At 40.9% G+C, this 19,091-nt stretch overlaps 1 protein-coding gene and 1 pseudogene across 2 annotated transcripts in view; one reads left to right on the top strand and one right to left on the bottom strand.

The window, feature by feature from the left end:
* Positions 1-19,091, top strand: part of GLIS3 (GLIS family zinc finger 3) — a 702,615-nt gene that overhangs the window by 113,685 nt on the left and 569,839 nt on the right. For both annotated transcript variants that reach the window (XM_032635005.1, XM_032635006.1), the window contains one exon: positions 327-497. The gene's annotated coding sequence lies outside the window, so the exon portion shown is untranslated. The remainder of the gene's footprint in view (positions 1-326; positions 498-19,091) is intronic.
* Positions 1-19,091, bottom strand: part of LOC116755003 — a 188,896-nt pseudogene that overhangs the window by 114,477 nt on the left and 55,328 nt on the right.

Below are 19,091 nucleotides of genomic sequence, written 5' to 3'. Positions count from 1 at the left end.
ATAATAAAGCATTCTGAAAGAGGCTTTAAAATAAAAATGTTTTTCAAAATTTCAAAGAGATACAAAGCAATAGGATTGTAAATTTACTCATGCGGTACTCAGGTGAACAGAGAAAATGTTTAAAGAAATTTTCTATTAATTATCCAAATTTCATTAGTAGGTCTCATCATTATAGAAGTGGGAAGAAAAATCTGAATTTTAAGTCAAATCCAGTAAGCCTGGTCCAGTGCAATAATTGAAACAATCCTTCTAAGCTTGATTTTTGTTCATGATTTAAACATGCCCAATTGCTCAGAAATCCACCTAGTCTCCCTTTGCTCTCCCAGGTACTGAGTGATGTCTAGAGGATGTAGCAAACATGGTCGTGCCATGGACCTTGAAGGATGGAAACAATTTCCTGAAGATGGTGAACTGGCAAGATAGGAACCTTGGTTTCTGATGACACTGAAGATTCCATATCAGCCCTGGATTGCCTACCTGCTCTGAACTTCTTTTAGGTGAGAGAGAAATATATTTCTATTTTGTTTAAATGATAATTATTTCAAATGTTCTCTTATATGCAGACAAACTTAATTCCGATACAGATACTTAGGCTGATTCTAATTTTTTGCTGCTATAAACTATGCTGCAGTTAGCATACTCGTCCAAACATTTCTGCACATTTGTCTGAGAAATTTTAGAATATATTCCTAGAAGTTGAATTATCAATTACAAGATTTATGAACATTTTTATTGTTTTGTGAAATATCTTGCCTAACTTGGGAAGGCATTCTGAATGGGGATCCTCTTGGGCAATGAACAAATGGGGTGAGAATATGTGGGACACTGATACTGGGAAGTGGTTGACATAACATGGGAAATGTAGATGAGAGCCAGATGTCCCCATGTCAAGCTAAAACTCCATTCTACTATTCCCTTTACTAGAATGGCTTAATCAAAGTCAAAATTATAAAAAAATAACCCAATAAAATAGTTGCATTTCAAGCCTGTCAGGTGTTCTTAAGATATTCATTTGGTATAATTGTAAAGCAGTAGACACACACACACACACACACACACACACACACACACACACACACAAGCTACTCTGCTGGGTCCACTTCCATCTATGATTTTTAGGTCACTCTGGATTATTGGGAGATTATTATTGTTAGATTATTATTGGATTATGTAAATAATTAGTCTCAAACTTCAGCACAGTTAAAAATCTATCTAAAAGCCTATTGGAAAAGTACATTTCTGAGCTTCACATATTCTGATTCAGTTGGTCAGGGGTGGGGCCCAGGAATATGCGTTTTAACTGGTATACCACTTTGAGAAGCACTTATCTAGATACTTTGAAGATTAAACTATTGGTTCAAATCCCATCCATCAGTAAATCTTACTGCCTCACTGTTAATTAATTCTTTGGTCAGAGAAGCTGACCAAAGATGGGCATAGAGGTGCAACTGAAATTGGCAGTTCTGGTGCTTTCTCTCAGTTGATTGACACTTTATGATTGTGGATTTAAAGTAATAGCCACACTTATGAATAATGAATATGATATTTTAGGAATTATTTAATGTATTTTTTATTCCTCTTAAATCAAGATGCCATATGGCTTCCCATCCTTTTAATCAATGAGTTTCAATGCTTCAGAGGCAGGGTAGTTACTGGCTAGAACACCAAAGTCATCCCTCAGCTTTGATTGTCAAATGAAGCTTTTTAATGTATTGTGTCCCCAGGGAGAAAGTGCTGTTGAAAGCTGGGCTGTATCAAGAGGGGAAAGGAATTTCTAATTTTCTAAGCTCCCTTTATATATCATTTATTTCTAATGGTATTGGATTCTTATTAGAGAATGAAGTCTGTAAAATTTCTACTTTCATACTTTCTTGAGGTTTTTTTGCAGCCATGTTCATGATCAATTTTTATAATATGTCTTTCCTTTAAAGGATGTCAGGTTCTTTAGCAATTAAAACAAGTGAGTTGATTGTAATATTCAGTTCCTCTGTATCTGTATTTATTTTTTGTCTCATAGATCTCACTGATTTGAAAGAAGTATATTAAAATCTCCTATATAACTGTATTTTATCTGTTTCTTTTTAACTTTTGCAGTCAAATTATACTCTCACGCTTAAAGAACAAAAATTAACAACAAACAAACTGAGCAACATAATCCCTGCCTTACTCCTTCCTATTCCCATATCCTCTCTCCTCAGAGGCAACCACTTTCAACTCTGCTTATCTTCTGGTGGTTACTACCATATTTCAAAATTACATGTAACTTTGATTTTAAATTTAAAAAATTATCTATTGACTTTCTACTTTGGACAGTGAGTTTGGGGAGAAATGCAGATAAACACCTGCATTCAATCTGCCACGCTTAAAGTCTTTAAGGAGGGGGGAAATGAGGAACACAGGCAAGTGGTGAGATATGTGGATCCTGGTTGCTCTTTTGCAGGTCAAAACGTCAGCTTGGGGGTAATGAATATTAGAAATAATAAAACATATTAAAAATATTTATTGAGCACTTACTGTTCTAGTAAAATGCCCTCATGAGCTTGTGTTCTATTGAGAGAGCCAGACAATAAATAAATATGTAAAACACATATGTCAATCGGTAAAAAGAAAAAAAAAGCTATGGAGAAAACAAAGCAAGGAGGTAGATAGCATAAAGAGGTGGGGTTGGGGGTAGGCTTGTGATTTTTAACTAGGATCATTATAGAAGGCCTGACTGAGATGGCAGCATCTGTGCAAATGCCTGAAGTAGGTGAGGGTACTGGCTAAGGGTATTTCAGGAAGAGCAGAATGAAAGAAAGGCAGAAGTAGGAAATGAGATCAGTGAGGTAATGGTGGGGCCCAGTGGCAGGAAAGGGTGAGAATAGATTGTGTCTGACCTTGTAAACACTTTGACCTTTACTCTGAGATGGAAACTTCTGGAGACTTTTGAAAAGAGGAGTGACCTAATGTGATTGTTGTTTTGAGGACAGACTGAAGGGAGACAAGGTGGACGCAGGATGTCAGTCAGGTGAGTAATGCCATAGTCCAAGTGAGAGATAAGTACAAGTTGGACCACAGTTACAGTAGTGAAGACACTGAGAAGTGTGAATTCTGGATATATTTTGAAGGTAGAGCCAACAGGATTGCTAATGGATGAGCTTTGGCAATCTGAGAGGAAGGAAATTGTGCCTGAGAAACTGGAAGGAGAAAATTGCTACTTCCTGCATTGAGGAAGATTGTAGACAGAGCTAGTTTTAGGGAGAAAGTTCAGAATCTGGTTGTGGACAGGTCAGGTCTGAGATGCCTGTTGGTCATCCAAGTGAAACTGTGGACTATACAGTTGGATATTGGAATCTAGAATTCATGGAAGATGTTTAGACTGAAAATGAAATTTGGGAATCATTAGCATAGATGATTTTTAAAGCCAGGAGACTAGATGAGAACACCAAAGAGTGAGTGAGTATAAAAGAGGAGACAGGAGAGAAGAGGCGTAAGGACTGAGACCTGGGTCACTCTACATTTGGAGGTCAGAATAGGAGTGGGAGATGAGTTGATAATGAAGTCAGAAGAAAACCAGGATTTCTAGGAAGCCAAGTAAAGACAGTATTTCAAGGAGAAATCTCAATCAACCTTGTCAAATGCTGCTGGCATGTTAAGTAGGATGAGGACTGGGAGTTGACCACTAGACTGAGCAATAGGAAGTCATTAGTGGCCTTACAAAGAGTAACTTCAGTGGAATGGTGGCAGGGGGGAAAAAGGGGAACCATGGAGGAAATCAAAATAAATATAGCCAACTCCTAAGAGGAGCTTTGCTGTAAAGGGCAGCAGAGAAGTGGGGTGATAGAAGGGGATGGATGAGGATGTAGGTTCAAGGTAGAAAAGAAATTTCAGTATGTTTAAGTGGGATTAAATTAACAGAGAGAAAAAAGGTGATGATGCAGGAGACAGGGGAGAATTGCTGGCAATGGGATCTAATGTTCATGTGGAGTTGTCTTTAATTAACAATGGATTGCTTGTCCTCAGTAACAGGGAAGGCAGAATATATGGGCACAGCTGCAAGAGCTGGGTAGAAGTGATGGTGTAAGCCTGTGGATGCTTTTCTATCAGTTTTCATATTCTCAGTGAATTGAATGCCCCTTCATCAGCTGAAAATGAGTATTGATGAGGAAGTGCTAGGAGTTTGGGGAGATGAGAGAAAGCATGAAATAAGTCATGGAGGCGAATGGGAGAGAAAATGATCTAGGGCAGCATTAAGGCCTACGTGAGATGAGTGACTTCAGATTTAAAATGAGACCAGTCTTCATAATCATGAGTTTTTCTCCAGCCACACTGGAGCTGTGCACATGTTAGCCTGGGACAGAAAGAGAGTTAGACTGAACCAGGGTGAAATGTCGCCAGACAATTATGAGTTTGGAATCCAGAGTAATGGAGCTTATCCCTTACTTCCTTGGGTGCATGCTGGGAAAACTCTAAGCTCCAGTGTTGCCAGAGTGCTAGTTTAGAAGTGGCTGAAGAAGGGTGGACGTGGTTGGGCAGAGAGCGCTCTTGATTCACAGAATGTAGCACATGCCTGTGGGGTCAGAGAACGCAACTAGGAAAATCTGTCCCCCAAAAGAGAACACAGAAATGCTAAGAGCAGCTATGGACCAGAAGAGATAAGAGATCATTTGGATTAGAGGTAGGCAAGATTTGCAGCCAAGAGGGTACCTCAAGGATAATGGACTCTAGGCATGGGTGTTTGCAGAGTTTCCAAAAGAATCAGGTGGGATCAGGCCCCCACAATGGTCAGCAGGTTCAGGTATCCAGGGAAAAGATGCCTAGTCTCCATGTCCCCATGGTGGGCAACAGCAAGGACATGTGAGCCATCCCTCCTACTCCCACCCTCCTGCCACCATAAATACCCCCAGGTCCAGGAGCCATCTTGGTAAGGAAAATGAGGAAGAAGCATACACCCTGAAAGATGGAGCATTTCTTCCAAAGACACTGGGGTGAGATAGAATTTTAAAATGTTTCAAACTGGAATTAAATGAGTTATATTTAGTTAGTTCATTGAGTCTTCCCCCACCCTTCTCACTTCTACCCCTTGGCACACCAGGAGCTCAAAAGTCAGATGATAGCAGTTGTGGGAAATAGAGGAAAGCAACAAAATTTTTTCTCATTTGATTTGTAGTTCATAAACTTCTACTTGGGTGTAGACATTTTGGATTATTTAGGGATTTAAATCATACATATTATTCCATGTAACAAAATATTAAAAGTATGAAGAAGTCTGGAGAAAAAAGGAATAGATCCAGACATTCTAGGGGAATACTAACCTCACACTAGACCATGAAGCCATGAAGATCTTGTGAATTTTCCAATGAGCAAGAAGCAAAGCCACTTGTAACCAGGTGGTATTAGATCTTGACTTCTCACCAATCTATGTATATTGGTTAATATCAACATGAGAATGTCTGCTCTGAGAAGTCCACTCTACCACCAAAAACATCCTGTTTTTTTCTTTTTTTCTTTTGAACAAAAATTGCTATGGAGCTTTCACACCCATTAGGGAGATTTCCAGTTTTGCACTTTGACCCTGAGGTACGTTAATGATCCCTCCGCCCCATTAGCTCTTGGACTGTATCTTAGATGTCATCAGCACCCTAATGGGCAGTGTCCTGTGATTTGACAGTGCTACAGCTGTTTGAGGATTTTGCCTTTTTAAAATCCAAGCCAAAGGCCACTGCAGCTCAGGAGAATCATGTGTACTCTAAGAGTAGAGGTAAAATGAGGGCAAAGTAGGTTTTCCAATGGCTTTGTGCATTGCTCAAAGTTGTTATGTTCATCAGTGACCCAGTGGGCAGACAAGGGCAATGAGGAAGCTTCCCTGTGGAATCAAAGGCACTAGCACCTGAGAGAATGGGCCATTCAGAACCATCTTGGGCCACATCTCTATCTTTACCAAGAGCTCAGCATGACAGAATGTCCTGCCTTAGAATGGAAGCTGTTTGATGGCATCTGGATTTGGACAAAGCTACTATTATCCCTACTTTCCTTTCAGAATTCAGTCCTGCCAAGTTGCTATAAGGATTAGTGATAATGTATTTAAAGCAGAAGACATATACTAGGTGCTCAAGAAATGCTTGCTGTTATTGCAGAAACAATGTGAATAGTATTAGTATAAAGCAGTAGTTTTCAAAGATCTTCTCAGAAGTCCATGGTTAAAAAAGGGAAATTTAATTTAGACCAATGTTTTTCAAATCTGGCTGTGGTCAGAATATTTTCTGAGGCTTGCTAAAAACACATACCCTGGTGTCAGTCCTAGACATTCTGATTCACTTTGGGGTAGGGAGTGGGCATCTACATACTGATAGTTTAACAAGTTCTACAGGTGATACTGATGCACAAACCAGTGGTTCTCAGCCTGGCTGTACATTAAAATATTAAAATAACTGGGGAGCTATGAAAATTACAGATGCCAGGGCTGTACCCTAAGCCAACTGAATCAGAATCTCTGGGCAAGCAGACACTGGTGTTTAAAAAGCTCCTCATGAGATTCTGATGTGCCACTAAAGGGTCTCTGGTTTACATCATCATCACCTGAGGTGCTTGTCAAAAATCCCAATGCACAGGCCCCACCAATGCTATTCTGTACTAGATTTATTTGAGTGGAGGCCCAGGGATCTGCATTCTAGCAAACCCCACAGGTTTTTATGCATAACCAGTATTAAGAACCACAGTTATAGACAATAATTCTCAAACCTAGCACATTGGAATCTCCTGGAATAATTTTAAAAGTACCGATAGTTTGGTCTCACCCCCACATATTCTGAATGAATTGGAATGGGCTGTGGCCTGGTCATAAAGATTTTTTAAAGCTCTTTGGGTGATTCTAATATCCAGCAAAGCTTGAGAAGCAGTAGTCCCTGGGTCAGTAGCATCAGCATTATCTTCTGGGAACCTGTTAGAAATGCAGATTCCCAGGCTTCACCCCAGACCTACTGAATCAGAAATTCTGGGGGTGGAGCCCAGTTATCTGTTTGGTTTTTTTTTCTTAATTTTTATTGGAGTGTAGTTGATTTACAATGTTGTGTTAGTTTCAGGTGTACAGCAAAGTGAATTAGTTATACATATACATATATCCACACCTGTTTAAGATTCATTTCTCATATAGGCCATTACAAGCGTATTCGGTAGAGTTCCCTGTGCTATACAGTAGGTCCTCATTAGTTATCTATTTTATATATAGTAGTGTGCATATGTCAGTCCCAGTCTCCCAGTTTATCCCTTCCACCCTTATCCCCTGGTAACCATAAGTTTGTTTTCTACATCTGTGACTCTACTTCTGTTTTGTAAATAAGTTCATTTGTACCCTTTTTTTTAGATTCCACATGTAAGTGTTATCACATAATATTTGCCTTTCTGTGTCTGACTTACTTCACTCATATGACAATCTCTAGGTCCATCCATGTGGCTGCAAATGGCATTATTTTGTTCTTTTTTATGGCTGAGTAATACTCCACTGTATATATGTACCACATCACCTTTACCCATTCCTCTGTTGATGAACATTTAGGCTGCTTCCATGTCCTAGCTATTGTAAATAGTGCTGCAATGAATGTTGGAGTGCATGTATTTTTTTGAATTATGGTTTTCTCTGGGTATATGCCTAGGAGTGGGATTGCTGGGTCATCTGGTAGCTCTATTTTTAGTTTTTTAGGAGATTCCATACTGCTCTTCATAATGGCTGTACCAATTGTGCTTCTGGTGATTCTATTGCACACTAAGGTTTGAGAACCAGGGACTAGATCTTGCTAATTAGCAAGAATCAATTAGCAAGAGTTCATGGATCAGATTAGCTGGTTGACACTTTGATTCAAGGGGCTTGACCCAGTCTGTTTCTACTGAAACAATGGGAAAGGCTGGCGGTGTGCAGCCCAGTTGAGGGGTGCCTAACTCAAGGCTGCCCAGAAAGGTTAGCCTCTGGGTGTGTGTGTGAAATGAAGAGCTCTGATCAGCCCTAAACACATGGGTTCTTTCTCATTTGAAAAGCCGTGTTCGGGGCTTCCCTGGTGGTGCAGTGGTTAAGAATCTGCCTGCCAATGCAAGGGACACACGTTCCAGCCCTGGTCCAGGAAGATCCCACATGCCGCGGAGCAACTAAGCCCGTGCGCCACGGCTACTGAGCCTGCTCTCAAGAGCCCGCAAGCCACAGATACTGAGCCCATGTGCCGCAACTAGTGAAGCCTGCATGCCAAGAGCCCATGCTTCACAACAAAGAGAAGCCACTGCAATGAGAAGCCCACACACGGCAACGAAGAGTAGCCCCCGCTCACTGCAACTAGAGAAAGCCCATGCACAGCAATGAAGACCCAACACAGCCAAAAAATAAAAACAAACAAATAAATACATTTATAAAAAAGAAAAGAAAAGCCATGTTCTACCAAAGGAGAGCCCAATGCTCTCAAGGGCTTTCAACAGCTGTTCCAAGCTTTGGTGAGAACTAAACCCTAGACACCATGTTAAAATTCAGCTTCCTGAGCCCCATGCCAACAGAGTTTGGTTCTCTGGGTGTGGGGTAGGCACCAGGAAATAGCATTTTAAACAGGCACCCACGGTGATGCTGATGTAAGTGGTGTGTAAACCAAGCTCTGAAAAACATTGGTTTTATGGGCTGCTATCTCGACACTTTGTGAGACCAACTTCTGAGACCTTCAGATTTTAGCCCTGGTTCAGCTTCAGAAGGTCTGGGCTCCTCCATCGGCATATGGGTAGCAAACCCAGGTTACTATGTGCAAGGCCACTATGTGCAAAGTCACTGGCCGAGCTTTTCTTCCAGCACCTGGTTCCAAAGTGAGGCTTTTGATGTGAGCGAGAAGCTTCTTTTGTTCCAGGCCTTCCCAGCCCCATTGTTGCACTGCAGTCTGACTTTGAAATGTCACTCTAGTGTCCCCACCCTTGCTTAGAAAACTTTGCTATATGCAAAATCCAATGTGCTTCACCTGACCCTAATTCCTTGTGACTGAGGCCAGAAGCAACAGGTCGAAGAGGCTCCTTCTGAAAAGAAATCCGAAATGCTGCACATATTTGGCCTCCAGGCGGCGCCAGCCTTTTGGAAAAGGAGGTTGTTTATGTAACAGATTGGCAGTTTCAGCGGCTGTGTAAATGTCATTCTTTAAAAATAAAGATGAAACTCTCAGTTAACTCAAACAGGAGCAAATTAAAAAGTAGAGTGAAACATCTATTTCATGAACACAGTTCATCTGCTGTCTCTGGTACTTCAAAATGATACCTTTTCTCCAAATGATAACTGGCACCCTCCCACTGGCTTTAGCTAGGCAGTGACAAAACAACAGATCAATTCACTCACTTCAGTGAAGAAGAAAAAATCCAGTCAGTTAGGATCGGCTTCATGTAACTCACACACATGGAGACTGAATCCTTTCTATGCAACCAAACATATGAGCAGAGCCACTGAAACATGACTGAGGTGTTAAGTTTGTCCCCCAAAATGCAATAAGGAAGTTTGTAATGAATCTCAGTTGTTTTTAAACCCAAAGGATGATTATTCTTTGTGAACTCACCAGGAGGGTCCTTGAAATATCAGTTTTCAGCCATTGTAAGGGTATGTCTTTAACATGTAAAGCCATCTCATTTAGAGGGCTTTCTGTCCCGTGTGCTAATGCAAAATCTCAACCTTAGCTTCAAAATGGAATCGCTTGGGAAGCTTTTAAAAATTCCAAGGTTCAGGTACATATCCCAAGCCAATTAAGTAAGGATCTGGAGGTGGGACCCAGGCAACAGTCCTTTTTTAAGCTCCTTAGGTGACATAATGTGAAACCACCCCTTTCTGTTTGCAGCTGTTTTCTCTGGAGTTCAGACCCTAGTCCTTGGGGCTGGGTGCAGGGACCAATCTCTAATACTCACACTGCTTTCTCCCAGTTTCTCTTCTCCTAGGGTCTGCTCCAAACCTCGTGCAGACCAGTCCCTAGAGGGCCCATCTCCAGTATCTTATGCCTATTATCCCAGGTGTGTCTGAAATCCAGTTGTGGCTACACCTTGACCGCAAGCTTGGGGCCCCACCACATAGTAATTGACTGGTCGATATGAAAGATAGCTCATTGTCTAGTATGATGGTTCCCAAATACCAGTCCAGAGTTAATTCTTATCCTGAATAAGAATAGCTCAAGGAGCTTGTTAAAATATGTATTTCTGGGCTCAACCTCAGAAAACCCCGTTCAGTTGGTCTGGAGAAAGACCTGGAGAGTTGTGTTTTAACAAGCTAAGCTTCTGGGGGAAACTGATTTAGTCCAGTGCCTCCAATACATAGAGGTAACAGAATCTCAGAGGAGATGTGACTTGTTCAGGGTCATTTGTCTAGTTAGGATAAGAGGCAAGATTAGAAGCAGGTGTCCTGACGACCGTGAAAAGAAGACATGCTATGGAGAAATACAATTTTTGCATTTCAAAAATATTTCAAAAATCAATGAATTTTCTTTCCAACCTTACCAATTAGATATTCCAGAAAGAGCAGAGCCTTCTGAAGTCAGATCTGTGTTCTAGTCCCTGCTTAGCAATACATTAGCTGTGTGGTTTGAGGCAAGTATTTTCATCTCTCTGAGTCCTAGTTTCTCTATCTTTCAAATGGGATGCTACTTGCCTCATAGGGTTTTGTGAGGATTAAATGACATAATGTTGGGCTTCCCTGGTGGCGCAGTTGTTGAGAGTCCGCCTGCCAATGCAGGGGACACGGGTTCGTGCCCTGGTCTGGGAAGATCCCACATGCTGCGGAGTGGCTGGGCCTGTGAGCCATGGCCGCTGAGCCTGTGCATCCAGAGCCTGTGCTCCCCAACGGGAGAGGCCACAACAGTGAGAGGCCCGCGTACAGCAAAAAAAAAGACATAATGTTGCAATGGAGAGGACTTACTTTGCACCCACATGAGATACTGTTTGGAGACTCCCAAAATTAGGGCAGGGAGAGGATTTTGCAATGGGTGGGAGCCAGAGAAATATGGTTTCTGCTGCTTTTGTGATCCCACTTTAACATCGTGCTATGTGATGATAAACAGATTGGGAAACGGAGGCCTACCAAGGTGCAGTGACTTGCTCAGGATCACATAGCACATTGCTTTCAGATACAGGTCTTCTGACTTATCAATCATTGCCCTTCCTTCTACATCTCCTACATGTCACCGAGGAAATTGCTTCAAGTCGGTAAGTTTTTACATTAGATGATCATAGTACTATATTATCTACTTGAATTTCTTGGAACTAGATACAGACACCAAGGATAGGTTGAGGGAAGGATCACTCAGCCCCCTAACCTTATCCTTCTAAATCTGATTCAGTGGGGGAAGGGAACTTAGGACACTTCAGCAAAGAACAAGGGACCCAGGGGAGGGCCTCTTGGATCCTTCTAGGATACGTATAAACGGATCCTGATGTTTCAGGTTTAAATCTTACCCTAAGCAATGTTGAAAATGCTCCCTGTTTAGCCCTGGGCTATCTGGGACCCTGCAGAAGAGATGCTAGACAGAGGCTGGGTCAGTGCCTTCCTCAGGCTAGTGGGGTGGGGATGGACCCTGGAATCATCACATTCTCCCCGTTTTCCACACCTGAAAGCTTTGTCAACACAGGAAGAACATGGAGTTGAGATGACACTTCAGTTTGAGCAAAAACCCTTTGCTGAGTAGTGTTGCTGGATATTTCTATCTGGTAAATCTGGAAACCTTATGAGCGATAGAGGATTTTTTTTTTTAATTTTACTTTATTTTTTTATACAGCAGGTTCTTATTAGTTATCCATTTTATACATATTAGTGTCTATATGTCAACCCCAGTCTCCTAATTTATCACCCCTCCCCCCCCACCACTTTCCTCCCTTGGTGTCCATACGTTTGTTCTCTACATCTGTGTCTCAATGTCTGCCCTGCAAACGGGTTCATCTGTACCATTTTTCTAGGTTCCACATATATGCGTTAATATACAATATTTGTTTTTCTCTTTCTGACTTACTTCACTCTGTATGACAGTCTGTAGATTCATCCAAGTCTCTACAAATGACCCAATTTCGTTCCTTTTTATGGCTGAGTAGTATTCCATTGTATATATGTACCACAACTTCTTTATCCATTCATCTGTTAATGGACACTTAGGTTGCTTCCATGTCCTGGCTATTATAAATAGTGCTACTGTGAACATTGGGGTGCATGTGTCTTTTTGAATTATGGTTTTCTCTGGGTATATGCCCAGTAGTGGGATTGTTGGGTCATATGGTAGTTCTATTTTTAGTTTTTTAAGGAACCTCCATACTGTTCTGCACAGTGGCTGTATCAGTTTACATTTCCACCAACAGTGCAAGAGGGTTCCCTTTTCTCCACATCCTCTCCAGCATTTGTTGTTTGTAGATTTTCTGATGATGCCCATTCTAACTGGTGTGAGGTGATACCTCATTGTAGTTTTGATTTACATTTCTCTAATAATTAGTGATGTTGAGCAGCTTTTCATGTGCTTCTTGGCCAATTATATGACTTCTTTGCAGAAATGTCTATTTAGGTCTTCTGGCCATTTTTGGATTGGGTTGTTTGTTTTCTTAATATTGAGCTGTCTGAGCTGTTTATATATTTTGGAGATTAATCCTTTGTCCACTGATTCGATTGGAAATATTTTCTCCCATTCTGAGGGTTGTCTTTTCGTCTTGTTTGTAATTTGCTTTGCAAAAGCTTCATTAGGTCCCATTTGTTTATTTTTGTTTTTATTTCCATTACTCTAGGAGGTGGATCAAAAAAGATCTTCCTGTGATTTATGTCAAAGAGTGCTCTTCCTATGTTTTCCTCTAAGACTTTTAGAGTGTCCAGTCTTACATTTAGGTCTCTAATCCATTTTGAGTTTATTTTTGTGTATGATGTTAGGGAGTGTTCTAATTACATTCTTTTACATGTAGCTGTCCAGTTTTCCCAGCACCACTTATTGAAGAGACTGTCTTTTCTCCATTGTATATCCTTGCCTCCTCTGTCATAGATTAGTTGACCACAGGTGTGTGGGTTTATCTCTGGGCTTTCTATGCTGTTCCACTGATCTATATTTCTGTTTTTGTGCCAGTACCATATTGGCTTGATTACTATAGCTTTGTATTGTAGTCTGAAGCCAGGGAACCTGATTCCTCCAGCTCCGTTTTTTTCCCTCAAGACTGCTTTGGCTATTCGTGGTCTTTTGTGTCTCCATACAAATTTTAAGATTTTTTTTGTTCTAGTTCTGTAAAAAATGCCATTGGTAATTTGATAGGGATTGCATTGAATCTGTAGATTGCTTTGAGTAGTAGAGTCATTTTCACAGTATTGATTCTTCCAATCCAAGAACATGGTATATCTCTCCATCTGTTGGTATCATCTTTAATTTCTTTCATCAGTGTCTTATAGTTTTCTGCATATAGGTCTTTTGTCTCCCTAGGTAGGTTTATTCCTAGATATTTTATTATTTTTATTGCGGTGGTAAATGGGGGGTTTTTATTGATTTCTCTTTCAGATTTTTCATCATTAGTGTATAGGAATGCAAGAGATTTCTGTGCATTAATTTTGTATCCTGCAACTTTACCAAATTCATTGATTAGCTCTAGTAGATTTCTGGTGGCATCTTTAGGATTCTCTATGTAGAGTATCATGTCATCTGCAAACAGTGACAGTTTTACTTCTTCTTTTCCAATTTGTATTCCTTTTATTTCTTTTTCTTCTCTGATTGCCGTGGCTAGGACTTCCCAAACCACTATGTTGAATAATAGTGGTGAGAGTGCACAGTCTAGTCTTGTTCCTGATCTTAGAAGAAATGCTTTCAGTTTTTCACCATTGAGAATGATGTTTGCTGTGGGTTTGTGGTATATGGCCTTTATTATGTTGAGGTAAGTACCCTCTATACCCACTATCTGGAGAGTTTTTATCATAAATGGGTGTTGAATTTTGTCAAAAGCTTCTTCTGCATCTATTGAGATGATCATATGGTTTTTCTTCTTCAATTTGTTAATATGGTGTATCACATTGATTGCTTTGTGTATATTGAAGAATCGTTGCATCCCTGGGATAAATCCCACTTGATCATGGTGTATGATCCTTTTAATGTGTTGTTGGATTCTGCTTGCTAGTATTTTGTTGAGGATTTTTGCATCTATATTCATCAGTGATTTTGGTCTGTAATTTTCTTTTCTTGTAGTATCTTTGTCTGGTTTTGGTATCAGGGTGATGGTGGCCTCATAGAATGAGTTTGGGAGTGTTCCTTCCTCTGCAATTTTTTGGAACAGTTTGAGAAGGATGGGTGTTAGCTCTTCTCTAAGTGTTTGATAGAATTCACCTGTGAAGCCGTCTGGTCCTGGACTTTTGTTTGTTGGAAGGTATTTAATCACAGTTTCAATTTCATTGCTTGTGATTGGTCTGTTCATATTTTCTATTTCTTCCTGGTTCAGTCTTGGAAGGTTATACCTTTCTAAGAATTTGTCCATTTCTTCCAGGTTGTCCATTTAGTTGGCATAGAGTTGCTTGTATTAGTCTTTTTGGATGCTTTGTATTTCTGTGGTGTCTGTTGTAACTTCTCCTTTTTCATTTCTGATTTTACTGATTTGAGTCCTCTCCCTCTATTTCTTGATCATTCTGGAAAATGGTTTATCAATTTTGTTTATCTTCTCAAAGAACCAACTTTTAGTTTTATTGGTCTTTGCTATTGTTTTCTTTGTTTCTATTTCATTCATTTCTGCTCTGATCTTTATGATTTCTTTCCTTCTGCTAACTTTGGGTTTTGTTTGTTCTTCTTTCTCTGGTTCCTTTAGGTGTAAGGTTAGATTGCTTATTTGAGATTTTTCTTGTTTTTGAGGTAGGCTTATATTGCTATAAACTTCCCTCTTAGAACTGCTTTTGCTGCATCCCATAAGTTTTGGATCGTCGTGTTTCCATTGTCATTTGTCTGTAGGTGTTTTTTGATTTCCTCTTTGATTTCTTCAGTGATCTCTTGGTTATTTAGTAACATTGTTTAGCCTTCATGTGTTTGTGTTTTTTACGTTTATTTCCCTGTAATTGATTTCTAATCTCACAGTATTGTGGTCAGAAAAGATGCTTGATATGATTTCAGTTTTCTTAAATTTACTGAGGCTTGATTTGTGACCCAGGATGTAATCTATCCTGGAGAATGTTCCATGTGCACTTGAGAAGAAAGTTTAATCTGCTGGTTTTGGATGGAATGTCCTATAAATATCAATTAAATCTGTCTGGTCTCTTGTGTCATTTAAAGCTTGTGTTTCCTTCTTAATTTTCTGTTTGGATGATCTGTCCGTTGGTGTAAGTGAGGTGTTAAAGTCCCCCACTATTATTGTGTTACTGTCGATTTCCTTTTTTATAGCTGTTAGCAGTTGCCTTATGTATTGAGGTGCTCCTATGTGTGTGCATATATATTTATAATTGTTATATCTTCTTGGATTGATCCCTTGATCATTATGTCGTGTCCTTCCTTGTCTCTTGTAACGTTCTTTATTTTAAAGTCTATTTTATCTGATATGAGTATTGCTACTCCAGCTTTCTTTTGATTTCCATTTGCATGGAATATCTTTTTCCATCTCCTCACTTTCAGTCTGTATGCATCCATAGGTCTGAAGTGGGTCTCTTGTAGACAGCATATATATGGGTCTTGTTTTTGTATCCATTCAGCAAGCCTGTGTCTTTTGGTTGGAGCAGTTAACATTCACATTTAAGATCATTATCAATATGTATGCTCCTATTACCATTTTCTTAATTGTTTTGTGTTTGCTTTTTTTTTTTTTTTTTTTTTTTTGTGTGTTTGCTTTTGTAGGTCCTTTTCTTCCCTTGTGTTTCCCACTTAGAGGAGTTCCTTTAGCATTTGTTGTAGGGCTGGTTTGGTGGTGCTGAATTCTCTTAGCTTTTGCTTGTCTGTAAAGCTTTTGATTTCTCCATCAAATCTGAATGAGATACTTGCTAGGTAGAGTAATCTTGGTTGTAGGTTCTTCCCTTTCATCACTTTAAATATGTCATGCCACTCCCTTCTGGTTTGTAGAGATTCTGCTGAGAAATCAGTTGTTAACCTTATGGGAGTTCCCTTGTATGTTATTTGTCATTTTTCCCTTGCTGCTTTCAATAATTTTTCTTTGTCTTTGATTTTTGCCAGCCTGATTAGTATGTGTCTCGGCATGTTTCTCCTTGGGTTTATCCTGCCTGGGACTCTCTGTGCTTCCTGGACTTGGGTGGCTTTCACACGTTAGGGAAGTTTTCGACTCTAATCTCTTCAAATATTTTCTCGGGTCCTTCCTCTCTCTCTTCTCCTTCTGGGACCCCTATAATGTGAATGTTGGTGCATTTAATGCTGTCCCAGAGGTCTCTTAGGCTGTCTTCATTTCTTTTCATTCTTTTCTCTTTATTCTGTTCTGTGGCAGTGAATTCCACCATTCTGTCTTCCAGGTCATTTATCTGTTCTTCTGCCTCAGTTATTCTGCTATTGATTCCTTTTGGTGTAGTTTTTGTTTCAGTTATTGTATTGTTCATCTCTGTTTGTTTGTTCTTTAATTCTTCTAGGTGTTTGTTAAAGATTTCTTGCATCTTCTTGATCTTTGCCTCCATTCTTTTTCCGATGTCCTGGATCATCTTTACTATCATTATTCTGAATTCTTTTCCTGGAAGGTTGCCTATCTCCACTTCATTTAGTTGTTTTTCTGGGGTTTTATCTTGTTCCTTCGTCTGGTACATAGTCCTCTGCCTTTTCATCTTGTGTATCTTTCTGTGAATGTGGTTCTTGTTCCACAGGCTGCAGAATTGTAGTTCTTCATCCTTCTGCTGTCTGCTCTCTGGTGGATGAAGCTATCTAAGAGGCTTGTGCAAGTTTCCTGATGGGAGGGACTGGTGGTGGGTAGAGCTGACTGTTTCTCTGGTGGGCAGAGCTCAGTAAAAGTTTAATCCACTTGTGTGCTGATGCGTGGGGCTGGGTTCCCTCCCTGTTGGTTGTTTGGCCTGAGGCAACCCAACACTGGAGCCTACCTGGGCTCTTTGGTGGGGCTAGTGGTGGACTCTTGGAAGGCTCATGCCAAGGAGTACTTCCGAGAACCTCTGCTGCCAGTGTCATTGTCCTCATGGTGAAACACAGCCACCCCCTGCCTCTGCAGGAGAGCCTCCAACACTAGCCGATAGGTCTGGTTCAGTCTCCTATGGGATCACTGCTCCTTCCCCTGGGTCCCGATGCGCACACTACTTTGTGTGTCCCCTCCAAGAGTGAAGTCTCTTTTTCCTGCAGTCCTGTCGAAGTCCTACAATCAAATCCTGCTAGCCTTCAAAGTTTGATTCTCTAGGAATTCCTCCTCCCATTGCCAGACCCTCAGGTTGAGAAGCCTGACATGGGGCTCAGAATTTTCACTCTAGTGGGTGGACTTCTGTGGTATAAGTGTTCTCCAGTTTGTGAGTCACCCACCCAGCAGTTATGGGATTTGATTTTATTGTGATTGCACCCCTCCTACCGTCTCATTGTGGCTTCTCCTTTGTCTTTGGATGTGGGTTATCTTTTTTGGTGAGTTCCAGTGTCTTCCTGTCGATGATTGTTCAGCAGTTAGTTGTGATACCGGTGCTCTTGCAAGGGGGAGTGAGAGCACGTCCTTCTGCTCCGCCATCTTGAACCAGCCTTGCGATTGAGGATTGGCTTTAACTGAATCGTTTCACTTAGCTATCTACAATTAATTGATCAAATTCACAAGTTAATTGTCTTAGAGCTTCATTTCAGTGTGTGGTATAGATGTTGATGATCTCTGGAGGTATTTTTTATGCTTGTAATTTGTGTGTTTTTTTTTTAAGGTCAGCAGATTTTTTAAAATAAATTTATTTTATTTATTTATTTATTTTTGGCTGCGTTGGGTCTTCGTTTCTGCACGCGGGCTTTCTCTAGTTTTGGCGAGTGGGGGCTACTCTGTGTTGTGGTGTGCTAGCTTCTCATTGTGGTGGCTTCTCTTGTTGCGGAGCAGGGTCTCTATGCAGGCTCAGTAGCTGTGGCACGCGGGCTCAGTAGTTGTGGCACGCGGGCTCTAGTGCGCAGGCTCAGTAGTTGTAGTGCATGGGCTTAGTTGCTCCGCGGCATGTGGGATCTTCCTGGACCAGAGCTTGAACCTGTGTCCCCTGCATTGGCAGGCAGATTCTTAACCACTGTGCCACCAGGGAAGCCCCTGTAATTTGTTTTAATTATGGCACTGGGGCCTTCAGTAAAAATAGGTGGAAAGGTGTGTTTCTTCCGAGAGCTGTTCTGATTTTAGTTGTAGGTTTATGGGAGTTGGCATGACTGTCCATGGCTGGCCACACTTTGAAACTTTGAAGGTCAGAAGTAGAAAAGAACCATGGGACACCTTCCACCCCGCCCCCCCCCCACCCCACTACAGAAAGCCTTCTATAGTGTTTTTGTGTGCGAGAATGAAAGCTGCTTCTCTTAAAGGCAGTGGTTTGGCTGAGGGAGTGAGAAGTGAAAGGAGAGGGCAGGCTAGGCAGCCTGGGGACAGCGTATAGCACTAGGCCGACTGCTTACTGGGCCTGGTCAGGCTGTTTGGTCTTCACCTAGGTAACCTGTTGCCAGGAGGATGACAATAACTTCCCCATGACAACACTGGAGCAAGGTCCCTGGCATTGCAAACAAGGCCAGAAAAGTCTGCCCTTCATTAGGCCTGCTGGTTAATGAGCATGCATTTGTGCTGCAGTCATTTCCGGAGGGGTGGAGGGGGGCAGAGGGCACTCACCAGCTTCCCAGTCTCTCCAGCCATAAGCTCCTGACAACCCCACTTTTTCTGCCCATCTGCATACCCTGGAGCTGCCTGTTTTTATAGTTGCTTGTTTTGATCTGGTTCTGTGCTTTCTTTTTAAAATTTGTATAAGGACTGAATACTATATCCAGAAAACACCTTTAGAAACAGACGATTTACAGCCTGCTTGGGAGTTTCTCTAATACAGATGACCTTTCATTGTCTCCTTGACTCAATTTCTTCGCTTGTAAAATAATCAATTCCTATTTCCGATATTTGACTGAACTTATGTGATATCACACTGCTGAGCGACACTTGCTGTAACTGTTGGTCTTGAGATTCAAATTCAAACCCCCTGTATTACAAGACTAGCATATTGC

The sequence above is a fragment of the Phocoena sinus genome, chromosome 6 (genome assembly GCF_008692025.1).
Source record: "Phocoena sinus isolate mPhoSin1 chromosome 6, mPhoSin1.pri, whole genome shotgun sequence".
NCBI classification, from domain to species: Eukaryota; Metazoa; Chordata; class Mammalia; order Artiodactyla; family Phocoenidae; genus Phocoena; species Phocoena sinus.
Note: the sequence above shows the minus strand (reverse complement) of the source record. Positions and strands in the feature narration are given on the sequence as shown.